The sequence below is a fragment of the Chiloscyllium punctatum genome, chromosome 12 (assembly GCF_047496795.1).
Source record: "Chiloscyllium punctatum isolate Juve2018m chromosome 12, sChiPun1.3, whole genome shotgun sequence".
NCBI classification, from domain to species: domain Eukaryota; kingdom Metazoa; phylum Chordata; class Chondrichthyes; order Orectolobiformes; family Hemiscylliidae; genus Chiloscyllium; species Chiloscyllium punctatum.
Window position 1 is genome coordinate 32,052,944 of NC_092750.1, and position 13,410 is coordinate 32,066,353.

Genomic DNA, 13,410 nt, shown 5'->3' on the forward strand with positions numbered 1-13,410 from the left:
TGCACTTTCAGAGTCAAGATTAGAGTGGTGCTGGAAAAGCACAGCAGGTCAGGCAGCATCCGAGGAGCAGGAAAATCGACGTTTTGGACAAAGCTCTTAATCAGGAATGAGGCCTCATTCCTGATGAAGGGCTTTTGCCCAAAATGTTGATTTTCTTGCTTCTCGGAGCTGCCTGACCTGCTGTGCTTTTCCAGCACCACTCTAATCTTGACTCTGATCTCCAGCATCTGCAGTCCTCACTTTTGCCATGTTTTGCACTCTCTCTAGTAGGTACATCCACATACTGAATCAGAAAATTTTCTTGTACACACTTAATAACTTCCTCTCCATCTAAACCCTTAACACTATGGCAGTCCCAGTCTATGTTTGGAAAGTTAAAATCCCCTACCATTACCACCCTGTTATAAATGAAATCTCCTCACAAATTTTTTTCTCAATTTCCCGCTGACTACCGGAGTGGGGGGGTCTAAAGTACAATCCCAATAAGGTGATCATCCCTTTCTTATTTCTCAGTTCCACTCACATAACTTCCCTGGACATATTCCCAGGAATATCCTCTCTAAGTACAGCTGGACGGTTATCCTTATCAAAAAGGACATTCCCTCTCCTCTCTTGCACCCCTCCCCACTTTGTATCAATGTAACATGCTTGGCTTTCAAAAAAATATCAGTAAGGTGTCACACAAAAGGTTAATACACAAGATTGGGGTCATGGATAGATAGGAAGCAGAAGGTAGAGAAAACATTTGAAAACCATGTCAACAATATTGTTGGTAATGTAGAGTTAATTGGGAATACAACCAATAATGGTACAAAAATCTACAAACCGGTGTAGAGAGATTAAATGAGTGGGAAACAAGATAGCAGGTGGGGTACAGTTTGGGGAATTGTGAGGTTATTCACTTTTGACATAATAGAAAGGCAGATTTCTTTTGAAAAGACATAGAACTTAAATATGGATATAAGATATATGCATGGTCACAAACTTCAATGTTCAGGTGTGACTTCAAAAATCCCATGCTGTTCCCTCCAGGATCCAGTAGGTATATAATAGATTCTACCATTGTTCCAAAAGGTGCATTTGTGGGTTCACCATTGGACATTCTAAGCCCTGTTTTCTCCCTTAGACATTATTGTTGCTGCGCGCAATCTGTTGTGCCTTAACTCCAATACCCAATTCATAGATGGGATGATCCCTAGTCACATGCTTTGCTGATTATGAGAGAGTCACTGAGATGTGGTGATTGAAAACCAACACATCCTCTCAAGTGGAAGATGCTCCATAACTTTCATTTCTGATAATATTCTCAATTCCTAATTGTATAGTAAGACTACAGCAGATGTTGGAACAGTTTGGGTGAATATATAAGGGTGCAGATTATACTTTCCTCTTCCCCCACAATCTGTCCAGGTGCGCTAACTGGTAGGTCCTGGTGACCTTGAAGCCTTTGGCAGGCATCACCTGGGTGATGGGGGTTCTAGAGGTCTCTGGCCCATTTACAGTTTCCTGTACAGCTACAAACTCGCCATCCTCAGTGTCAACTGGAAATGGGGGTTACTGCCTGCGAGGATGTGGAATGACAGGGCATTTCTGGAGAGCCCTGATAAGAAGCTGTTGAGGTGCCTATTATTGAGCTTCCTCCCAATTGATACCAACTTGACTCCATGGGGCATGTGGAGTGAAGTGCCTCATCCCCCTCTCGCTATGGCATTGTTGCTAAGCACCCAACCCTGGAGAAAATCAAGAGCTCAAATGTTGGAGCCAGCAGAAAGGTGAGCATACAGATGGACTCCTTTACTTTTTATTCCAGTCAACTGAGGGTCTCAGGCACACCTGTCTGATATTTCTCTGCTCTCTCTGCAGGTTCAGGATGTTACATATATCCGAATACAGAAGCACAGCTTCTGCACAGGTCACTGGTAGTCCCTTGAGTGCCAGAGACCTTGAGTGTCTCTTCCGCCACTGGCTGTAGTGACATGTCAATGATGTGCCTATTAGATTGTGTCCTCAAGTCTATTCTAGCTAAGGTACTATTCTTGCTTGCCCAAGTCCCTCTGAAAGGTACAATGTTCCATGTCCAATTAACAAGATCACAAGAAACAAAGATTAAATTACAAAGTTTCTTGAGTGGAAGGAAGAGCAATTGTATCCCCACTAACACCAAAAAAAAAGACATCAAACACAAAGTTAAAAAGGGGACACTGCTCAGAAAAACAGGAAAACAAGAAAATACGTTCCTCAAAGTCCTTAGGATGTTATATTTTAACCTGATATGATTGTAATGATTGAGGGAAGTCCTGGATCAACAGCAGTTGTGAATATTTCAAATATCTTAGACTCCTTGGGTATGGGATATTTCTCCAATTTGCTTTGCCACTAGAATTTATCTTTCCTGAGAGAAAAAAGCTGTTGGTGAGACAGAGAGAAAGAGACAGCCATCTCCAGTTTCATTTACAAATCCATCTTCTCAGTTCTGCCAAAGCAATTACTTGAAATGCAGCTCATTTGTGTATTCTCGTGCCTGAGCTAATTGTGACAAAGCTCTATAATTATAGAAAATGTCGTTTTATCTCCAACACATTAACATCTCATAAAGGTGCAAATCAAGTAGGAGATGAAGGTTATGTCTGGTTACTTTCAGTCTCTTTTGATTAAAATGTTCATTTCTATTCAGGTGATTCCTGTTTATTAATGGTTTCATTAAGCTTGTTCAACTTGTGGTTAGATGATTACTGCAGTTTCTAAGTAACTGTATTTTTTTATTTTTTGAAACCAGCTGCCTCATCAATGACTTTCTCTCCACCATAATGTCAGAGATGGGGATTACCACTGAAAGTTACTCAAAATTCAGGATAATTCACAACTCCTCAGATGCTGAAGCAGTCATGTATAAATACACGTTAGAGCTGATAAGTGGGAAGTGATATATGTGCCACCCAGGTGCTAAACAATGTGCATCTTCAGCAAGAGGAATCTAATTCCTTGACAGTCCACAGCATGACCATAACTGAATCCTCCACTATCAACATACTGGGGCTACCATTGACCAGAAACTATATAAACACAAAAGCAGTTTAGGTGCTAGGAATTCTCAGGCAAGTAACTAACCCACTCTCTCCTCAATGCTTGTTCACTGTCCTCAAAGTAATTTGCAGGAATGTGAATAAATATTCTCCACTTTCCTGGATTAAGGGAGGTCCAACAACAATCAAAAAGCTTAACACCATCCAGGCAGGATGAACAGCTGCTGAACTAGCAAACCATCCAGTACCTTCAACATTCACTTCCTCCACCAACAACACAGTGACAACAGGATGAACCATCTACATGAAGCACTGCTATAATTCTTCAACTACACCATCCAAATCTGTGACTTTTACCACCCAGAAGGGCAAGGAAAGTGGAAACATAGATACACAACCAACTGCAATTTCCCCTATAACTCACAACTATATTGCCATAGACAAACTAGTCAAAGTCCTGAAACTCCCTACCTAATAGCACTGTGGGTGTATCTACAACTAATGGACTGGAGCAGTTCAAGTAGGCAGATTACCATCATGTACTTAAGGGAAATTAGGAATGGGAAATAAGTACTGGACTAGCCCATGTCACCCCACATCCTGTGAATGAATAAAAACAGTCTCAAATATTCCATTGAACACCCCAATGGTCACTTACCTGCAACCCTTTGTAAACTTGAGGCCATCCCAAACTCTGTTATCCAGATCTTAATTTGAAGAAAGTTTCATTCCCTCATCACCATTGTGTTCCCAGTTGACTGACATTGTCACAACAAAGTGAGAATAGATGACTTGGTTCCCTTCTCTTCAACCTTCTTAGTTTACTACAATAATGTGATGTTCTTTTTAATATCAAACCATGCCTCCTGCCAATTAAGATGTAGTCAACTAGGTAACTGAAAATTAGAATGATACAATTACAAAGTTTTTTTGTAACCTGCAGCAGCACAGTGGCTCAATGGTTAGCACTGCTGCATCACAGTGCCAGGGACCTGGACTTGACTCCAGCCTTGGGTGACTGTCTGTGTGGAGTTTGCAAATTCTCTGTGTCTGCGTGAGTTTCTTCCAGGTGCTCAATTTCCCCCCACAGTCTAAAGATGCATGGGTTAGGTGGATTGGCCATGCTAAATTGCCCATAGTGTCCAGGGATGTGCAGGCTAGGCGGATTAGCCATGGAAAATGCAGGGTTACAGGGATACAATAGTGGGGTGAGTCTGGATGGGATGCTCTTTGGAGGATCAGTGTAGACTCAATGGGCTGAATGGCCTGCTTCCACACTGTGGGGATTCTATGAAAACAATAAATTTTATTATTTGCTGATACCAAGAAAATAATATACTAAAACCTGGATATACATACATCTACAAAGTTAAAAAAGGGATAGTGTTCATTACAGAAAGAAGGAAATATCATGGTTTGAATTTTTTGAGTGTGTCTTTTGAGATGTGATGCTTTAAACTGAGACTACAGCTTTTAAGTGACAAAACCTCAATAGTAGCAAATAATTTAGCCATCCTTCACCTTTTTGCTGTTAGGTTGTTGATTTTTTTAAAAAATCAGCTGTGTTACTGGATATTTGTTATTCTTGACAGGCCAAAAGAGCAAACTTTCTTTACTGTATTCCAGCCACAAATCAAATTATCCTGCTCTGCCTAAAGTCACTCCCTGAAATATAGTTGGCTCGTACAGGACAAGACACTACTTCCCTGGCTGTCAATAAGCAATATACATATAAGTACAAACAGCCGAGTGCAAAGTCTGAGTAAGCTTTAACCTGCACGTCTTTACTCTTTCCCAAGAACCCTCTTATTGACACACTAAAATGTAACATGTTCCCACATGGAAAATCTTTTATTTTCCCCACAAATATCGTTTATAAGAACCCAATATACTACAGAATGTCCACTTCTCTCTCAGTCCATTTTAAACAATCCGCAGTCACTATTTCCTTAGACATAAACTCATGACAGCTGTCAACAGGTGTGCTTGAGCAGGCACTGACCATATTTAATGCTGCAGATACCAGTCTTGTAATCTGTATTTCTGTGATATACCTGAACCAACACTTTTCATTTACATGGCCTGGATCCCCCTCTGGATGCATCCTCTCTGCAGTCTGGTTCGCTTCTTTTAGTGGTTTGGAACAGTTCTGCCTTTTCTGTAAAGCTTTTCTTATTTCTCTGACTTGTTTCAGAAGTAATTACGTCTTCCTTATCATTTGCTGTGATATGAAAGTTTCCAGACCCTAATCTGTCTGTGTTTCAGGGTGTGTATGTTAACTTGTAATTATCAGTCAGAATGGCTGCCTTTCTAAGCCCTGCTACTCTCTGCTCCTCAAAACCTCTGAGGATAAGCTTTCCAGCAAAATCCAACAGATACCCACTGACTCCCACAGTTACTAGGACTACATTTCCTCACACCCTGCTTCCATAAACATTCCATTCTCCCAGTTTCTCGATTTCCAGTGATGCCACCTTGCACAGGTCTGCCTCTAACATGCTCTCCTTTATCTTCAACTGATCGTTCCTCCACATCATGGTTGACAGGACACCTAACTGTGTCCAACTCATTCCTCACACTCCTGCTCTCACCTCTTCCCTCCTCATCCCAAACAACTATAAGTATCACGTCATCACTTTCCATCCACCGGCTTCTGCATTCAAAGGATCTTCATCCAGCATTTGTACCACCTCCAACAAGTCACCACCACCAACCATATCGTCCCGTTCCTTCTTGTCATTACTCCACAGGAACCATTCCTGCTCTGTCACCCAGGCTCACTCCTCCATTCATCATTCGTCAAGTTCCTTCCACCCCACACTTTGCAGAACATCTTTACTTTGTCCATAAGAATGATCCTGACCTTTCAGTTGCTTGCCTTTCCAATACAATATCTTGCTCTTATGCTAACATTTTTATCCTGGGCATACTCCCATGCTCCAATGATACCCAATGCAAGCTGGAGGAAGAATAGAACCTCATATTCTACTTTGGCATTTTACAGTTTTCAGGTCTCAATATTGAATTCAACAACTTCAGAGCATGAATACCACCCTCGATTTGTTTACATCCTCTTCCCCATTTTACCCACACTTTGTTTGCATGGGTTTCTCTATCAACAAAACTGATCTACTTTCTATTATTCACACCTACCATTAACATTTCTTTTGAATCTATAACATTCCTCTACTACCATTAGCACTCACTTGTGTTTTTCTGTGGACACCTGCACAATCTGTTCCACTCGCTCGCCTTTTTCTGAACAGCATAGAAAACATAACTTTTCAGCTCCTTTCACTTCTGATAAGTCATATCAAACTCAGCTTGTTAAGTTTGTTTCTCCACAGTTGCTGCCCAACCTGCTGAGTTCCATTATTTTTTGATGTTGAGATGCCTGTGTTGGACTGAGGTGGACAAAATCAGAAGTCACACGACACCAGGTTATAGTTCACCAGGTTTATTTGAAATCACAATCTTTTGGAATGCAGTGCACCTGACAAAGGGGCTGCGCTCTGAAAGCTTGCAATTTCAAATAAACCTGGTGGACTACAACCAGGTATCACATGACTTCTGTTTTCATTTCAGATCTCCAACATCTGCAGTTAACTAACTGATTTCATTAAACTTCACTTTAAGTTGAATAAAGTCAGAAGTAAATGTTGTAACATATGTAGTTTTTATTCTTATTTTTTCCTTTTTTTGTGCAACTACTTTTTTTTAAATGTGCATATATGCTTTATATTGAGTATCGATACTTAGAGTTAAAATAAAGAAGGGTTTGTTTAATTAAATTCTCAGCTGGTTTCCTACCTTTTGTCTGTCGCACAAGGAAAGAACACTTGGGTAAAAGGTTTGAGTACTCCTTTGTTGGCAACACTTGCTATTGCTGTTTCTCGCATTTCTCCCATCAGATTACGGTTCTTTCGTTTTCTACTCTGCCTGACTTTTTGAACTGAACCAGTTCTTGTACAGATGACGTTACCATAAGTGGTAGGAAATTCTAACATATTGACCCAGTAGCAATAAAACAATAAGCCTGTCACGATAATGTGAAGTGACAAAGGAAATATAAAGAGAGTGGTTTTCTTCTAATATTACTGTTTTTGTTAATCTCTACAGCAGAGGTCTCAGAATTGTTAAAACAAGCTTGAAAGTTTGCTGCACTGTATCACATATTCTGCAACCTCAGCACTGGTGATAGTGGAGGTAAGGTTCCAGTGGCAAGGGATACGATCAATCATACTTCTTCCTGGTAGGTATAAAGTTCCTGCAGTCTTATAGAAACTGTGTCAATTCGCAAATATTCTAAATTTCCAGCCTCCAATGTTATGAATGGTTAGAAAGGTCAGAAATGAACATCTGTGGTGTTCTTTTCTCTCTGTTGGTGATATGGCTCATTTACTTAATCCTCTAGCAACCCCCACATGACATTGATAGTGAGGGACTTAATGCTTGTACGGTCACTAAATACAGGAGAAAGTGAGGACTGCAGATGCTGGAGACCAGAGTTGAAAAGTGTGGTGCTGGAAAAGCAGCAGGCCAGGCAGCATCCAAGGAGCAGGAGAATTGAATGTTCACTAAAGATCACAGGACGTTATTTTCACATTAGTAATAAACATTGTCTGTCACCAGAGTAGCACAAAAGTTCCTGCGAAGTAATGGACGTAATTTCAATTTAAAAAAAACAAAAGAGCAGATGTCGTCAATAGAAACAAAAATAGAAACTATTGGAAAACTTAGCAGATCTGGCAGCATCTGAGGAGAGAAACAGTTAACATTTCGGGTCGAGTGACCCTTCCTCAGAACTGAGTTCTCAGAGTTCCTCAGTTCTGAGGAAGGGTCATTTGACCCAAAATGTTAACTCTGATTTCTCTGCACAGCTGCTAACAGACCTGCTGAGCTTTTCTAGCGATTTGTTTTTGTTGTAGCTGTAATCTAAGCTGGGCTGTAAAATTGCATGGATTCCTCCATTGTTTTGAAGTTATGCATAGAGCTGGATGCAATAGGGTAATCGCTGTATTGCCACACTCATGCCATACTAGCAGATTAAAGAAATTGTTATTTTTAAAATTCTTTGATGGGATCTGATTGTCCCTGGCAAGGTCAGCATTTGTTGCCCATCCCATATTGCCATTGAGAAAGTGGTACTTTGCTGAACTCTTGCAGCCCATCTAATGTAGATACATTGACAGTAATGGTAGAGTGCTATAGGCCTTCGATGAAGCAACAGTAAAGGTACAACAATCTAACTCCCTGTCAAGCTGTAAGAGACCTGGAAGAGAAAATGCAGATGAACCTGTGCCATGGATTGCTCTGATTACTGGAGACTTATCCATTTATCTCAACATTCGCACATTTGTTCAAAATCACCTTTGATGATGGGGACAATTATTCTTATCCCTGCTGTTTCGTTTAACTCTTGCATTTGGGCTGGAGCTAGGCTACGCTGGGATCTGGAGCCAAACTAATCAGGCAGCACCCATAACAATCACCAATAAGACTACTGACGAGTATGCAGCACTAATTACACTGTTAATGTCTTTCAGCATTCACTGCTGATTGGGAAGAGAGACTTACAGATAGAGGAGCTCTGAAGAAGAATAACACCAGATTCAAAACATTAACTCTGCTTCTCTCTCCACAGATGCCACCAGACCTGTGAGTTTCTCCAGGATTCTCTGTGCTTATTATAGGTCGTGGTAATTGGTAAAAATTGACCTATTTGAAGGAATCTGCAGTTTTGCTAACAGCATACTCTTCTACTTTCCCCATTGACTGTCATTCAATCTCCAGCCTGATAGTGATGGAAAAGTGAGGGCTGGCACAGGATAGGAGATCGATTGTGATTATCTCAAATTCAGCTAATTCCCAATATTTATGGTGGAGAACATCAAGCAGCTTATTCTGTCACCACAAATAGTCACCACAATGTCAGCTTTACAAACGTGCACTTTCACTACTTGCGCTGTAGACAAACATCTGCAAAGAGTAGGTTGATGAGGACAACACCAAGGAATTATTTTCTCATCTTGTTTCTGGAATCACCTGATGTAGATCCATTGTGTAGAAACAAAGGTTACAACACTAATCAAGCCCAAAAACTTTATACTTACTCCAAAACAGCAAATCGTCCTGCCCTCAAACTACTTTTGCTTCACTAATCTATTCATTCTAATGTTCAATATTGAAGTTTTTGTCATCATTCATCCTAGAGTACCACAGCCTCACGTTTATGTTGTGAAATTTCCACCCCTCAATTCTAGATTTCTAGGGATCGGTGCTAGGACCCCAGCTATTTAAAATATATATTTATGATTTGGATGAGGAAACAAAATGTAACATCTTAAAGTTTGCAGAGATACGAAGTTGGGTGAACTGTGACGAGGATGCAGAGATCCTTCAGCATGATCTGGACAGGTTGGGTGAGTGGGCAAATCAATGGTAGATGCAGTTTAATTTGGATAAATATGAGGTTATTCATTTGAAAGCAAAATCAAGGAGGCAATATACCAACTGAATAGCTGTAAATTCGCAGAGGGTAGGGTGCAAAGGTTATTAAAGGTAAGCATGCAAGTGCAATAGACAGTAAAGACAAGTGATATGTTAGCTTTCATTGTAAGAGATTGAGTACAGGAGCAGGGATGTGTTATTGTACTTTTACAGGACCTTGGGGTGGCACACCTGCGTGTGCAGTTTTGGTCTTCTTTTTCTCAGGATGCTCTTGCTCTGAAGAAGTGCTGTGAAGCTTTACCAGGCTGATTCCAGGAATGGAGGGACTGACACATGAGGAGAGATTGACTAGATTCAGATTGTTTTCACTGGAGTTCAGAAGAATGAATGAGTGGGGATTTCAGATAATTATAAAATTCTGACAGGGTAGATGCAAGGAGGACATTCCCAATTATAGGTGTATCCAGAATCCGGGGACACAGTCAGGGTAAACTATTCAGGATGGAGATGAAGAGACCATTTCTTCACCTTGAGTGGTGAGCTTGTGGAATTCATTTCCACAGGAAGTAATTGATGCATTCAAGAGGCAGCTAGATACAGTACTTGGGAGCGAATGGGATCAAAGGTCATGAGGAGAAAGTAGGATTAGGCTATTGAATTGGATGATCAGCCATGATCATGATGACAGCTTGAAGGGCCAAATGACCTTCTCCTACTCCTATCTTCTATGTTTCTGTTACGCTTGTAACCATGGGTCCTTGTTGCAAACTGCTTAATTTATGGAAACTATCTACTGCAACCTAGCCAGTTCATTCATTTCAGATTGATAAAACTATATATTTCTCTGAATCTTTATTGTTCAATTTTAAAAGCTTTACAATAAGTTGTAAACTTGCAGAGGTGGGCACAGCCAGAGGTGTCGGCTTCTGGATTTTCATTTGCTATCCAACCCCAATTGAACAATCAATCAGTTGTACTGTTGATTGAAAGGAGTTACATTAGTCAGATCCCAATTACATTACATTTATTAGAATCATATTATGTGACCAAGTTTTGATTGAGTCAGAAGGTGATGGACTGCCTGCTCGATGAGAAAAGAAAAAATAGTACAACATTTGTCATCTCATCTGCTCTTGTTCCCTCAGTTACCTCTAAACAATGATGCACTTAGATTGTGAGACCACTCAGCAAAACACTTCAAATGCAGGACCATTCTTCAGAAGTTAAGACATCCAATTTCTCTCATCATTTTCTGGGGAATCTAGTGGCATGACATCGTAATGAGTAACAGGATGATGTTTAGCTAGTAGTTGGCAATTCGGGTAAAACAATGGACAACCAGGAGTAAAAGACAATGTTGCATGACTATTCACTTCCAAATACTTTGTTAATTTTAAATAAATTTTAATGCAGTTTTATCCTCCAAATTCCATATCCTTAGATCTGTTCCAGTAACCAATGTGATACCTGTTGAAGACCATTACGTGACCACAACATCAAATCTCAGATGTTAATCTAACGAGCCTGTAATTATCTGGATAAAAACTGAACAACTGTGGGTGCTGTAAAATCAGAAACAAAGCTCAGCAGGTCTGGCAGGAAGAGAAATCAAAGTTAACGTCTCAGGTCCAGTGACACTGTATCGCACCACACTTTACATTTCCCTCTAAAGTTTAAAAAAAAAGTTAGGGTTGAGGCTACTTTATCAAAATATTTTGAGGGGGAGGGCTGGTTTGGTCCATAACAGAAATATTAGCTTAATTGCATCATTATTAAGGGAAGATGACAGTGAACAGAGGGAGGTGCAGGAGTACAGACAACTGATGCTACAGACTTGAAAGTGAGTAATCTTTGTGTGGTGAAAATGTTAGGGTTATCAAGGATTTCTGCAGATTTTGGAAAGAGGCCAAACATGATATCTTGTCGTCTTAACGTAGAACAGTCTGATACAATAGTAAATAAGGAATTCGACGAACACAATATTTCTCTAGTGGTGTAATTCCATCACAAACTTCACTTACCTTAATTTCAACTCAATGTTGAAATGACTTGAATGCAGATTTTGATTTTATTTCAGTAATTTAAATTGGAGGCAAACATTCCAAATTAAGCTCTGGGGTCACAAAAGAAGACTAGCAGTCCAGCTCAATCTGCTTTTACATTTTTTTCCTTCACCACTCTTTTTCTTAGTTTAATCTACTGAGGTTATGGAGCTTGGCAGTGAGAGGCTTTTGGCATCGATCTCATTCAGCCTGAGCTGCCGTGAAATCAGGAACATAGAATCGGAGGGGGCGAGGATGACGGAGTGGGCAGAGGGGTGAGAGAGAGGGAACGGGGAGGGGAATCCAGGGAGGGGGGAGTGGGAGAGGGGGCAGGGGGAGGGAGGGAGGGGGAGAGAGAAACAGAGGAGGGTACAGGGAGGGGGGGGGGGGGGAAAGAGAGGGGCAGAGGGAGGAGGCAGAGAGAGAGAGAGAGAGAGAGAGAGAGAGAGAGAGAGAGAGAGAGAGAGAGAGAGAGAGAGAGAGAGAGAGAGAGAGAGAGAGAGAGAGAGAGAGAGAGAGAGAGGACAGGGGGGAGGGGGGGAGAAGAGGGACGGGGGGGGAGAAGAAGAGAGACGGGGGGGGGGGGGAAGAAGAGAGACGGGGGGGGGGAAGAGACGGGGGGGGGGGGGGGAAGAGACGGGGGGGGGGGAAAGACGGGCGGGGCAGGGAGGAGAGAGATACGGGGGGGGGGGGGGGAAGAGAGAGAGACGGGGGGGGGGGGAAGAGAAGAGAGACGGGGTGGGAGGGGGGGAAGAGAGATGGGGGGAGAGAAGAGAGACGGGGGGGGAGAGAAGAGAGACGGGGGGGGGGAGAGAAGAGAGACGGGGGGGGGGGGGGAGAGAAGAGAGAGACGGGGGGGGGGGAGAGAAGAGAGACGGGGGGGGGGGGGAGAGGAAGAGAGACGGGGGGGTGGGGGAGAGGGGGGAGAAGACGGGGGGGGGGGGAGAGAGGAGAGACGGGGGGGGGAGAGAAGAGAGACGGGGGGGGGGGAGAGAAGAGAGACGGGGGGGGGGGGGGAGAGAAGAGAGACGGGGGGGGGGGAAGAGAAGAGAGACGGGGGGGGGGAGAGAAGAGAGACGGGGGGGGGGGGAGAGAAGAGAGACGGGGGGGGGGGGGAGAAGAGAGACGGGGGGGGGGGGGAGAAGAGAGACGGGGGGGGGGGGGGGAGAAGAGAGACGGGGGGGGGGAGAAGAGAGACGGGGAGGGGGGGGAGAAGAGAGACGGGGAGGGGGGGGGAGAAGAGAGACGGGGGAGGGGGGGGGGAGAAGAGAGACGGGGAGGGGGGGGGAGAGAAGAGAGACGGGGAGGGGGGGGGAGAGAAGAGAGACGGGGAGGGGGGGAGAGAAGAGAGACGGGGAGGGGGGGGGAGAAGAGAGACGGGGAGGGGGGGGGAGAAGAGAGACCGGGGAGGGGGGGGGGAAGAGAAGAGAGACGGGGGGGGGGGGGGAAGAGAAGAGAGACGGGGGGGGGGGGAAGAGAAGAGAGACGGGGGGGGGGGGGAAGAGGAAGAGAGACGGGGGGGGGGGGGGGAAGAGAAGAGAGACGGGGGGGGGGGGAAGAAGAGAGACGGGGGGTGGGAAGAGAAGAGAGACGGGGGGGGGGGGGGAAGAGACGGGGGTGGGGAGGGCGGAAAAGACGGGGGGGGAAGAGAGAGAGAGATGGGGGGGGGGGGAGAGGAGAGAGATGGGGGTGGGGGGGGGGGGGAGAAGAGAGAGACGGGGGGGGGGGAAAGAGGAGAGAGAGAGACTCGGGGGGGGGAGAGAAGAGAGAGATGGGGGGGGAGAGAAGAGAGATGGGGGGGAGAGAAGAGAGATGGGGGGGGAGAGAGAGAGAGATGGGGGGGAGAGAAGAGAGATGGGGGGGGAGAGAAGAGAGATGGGGGGGGGAGAGAAAAG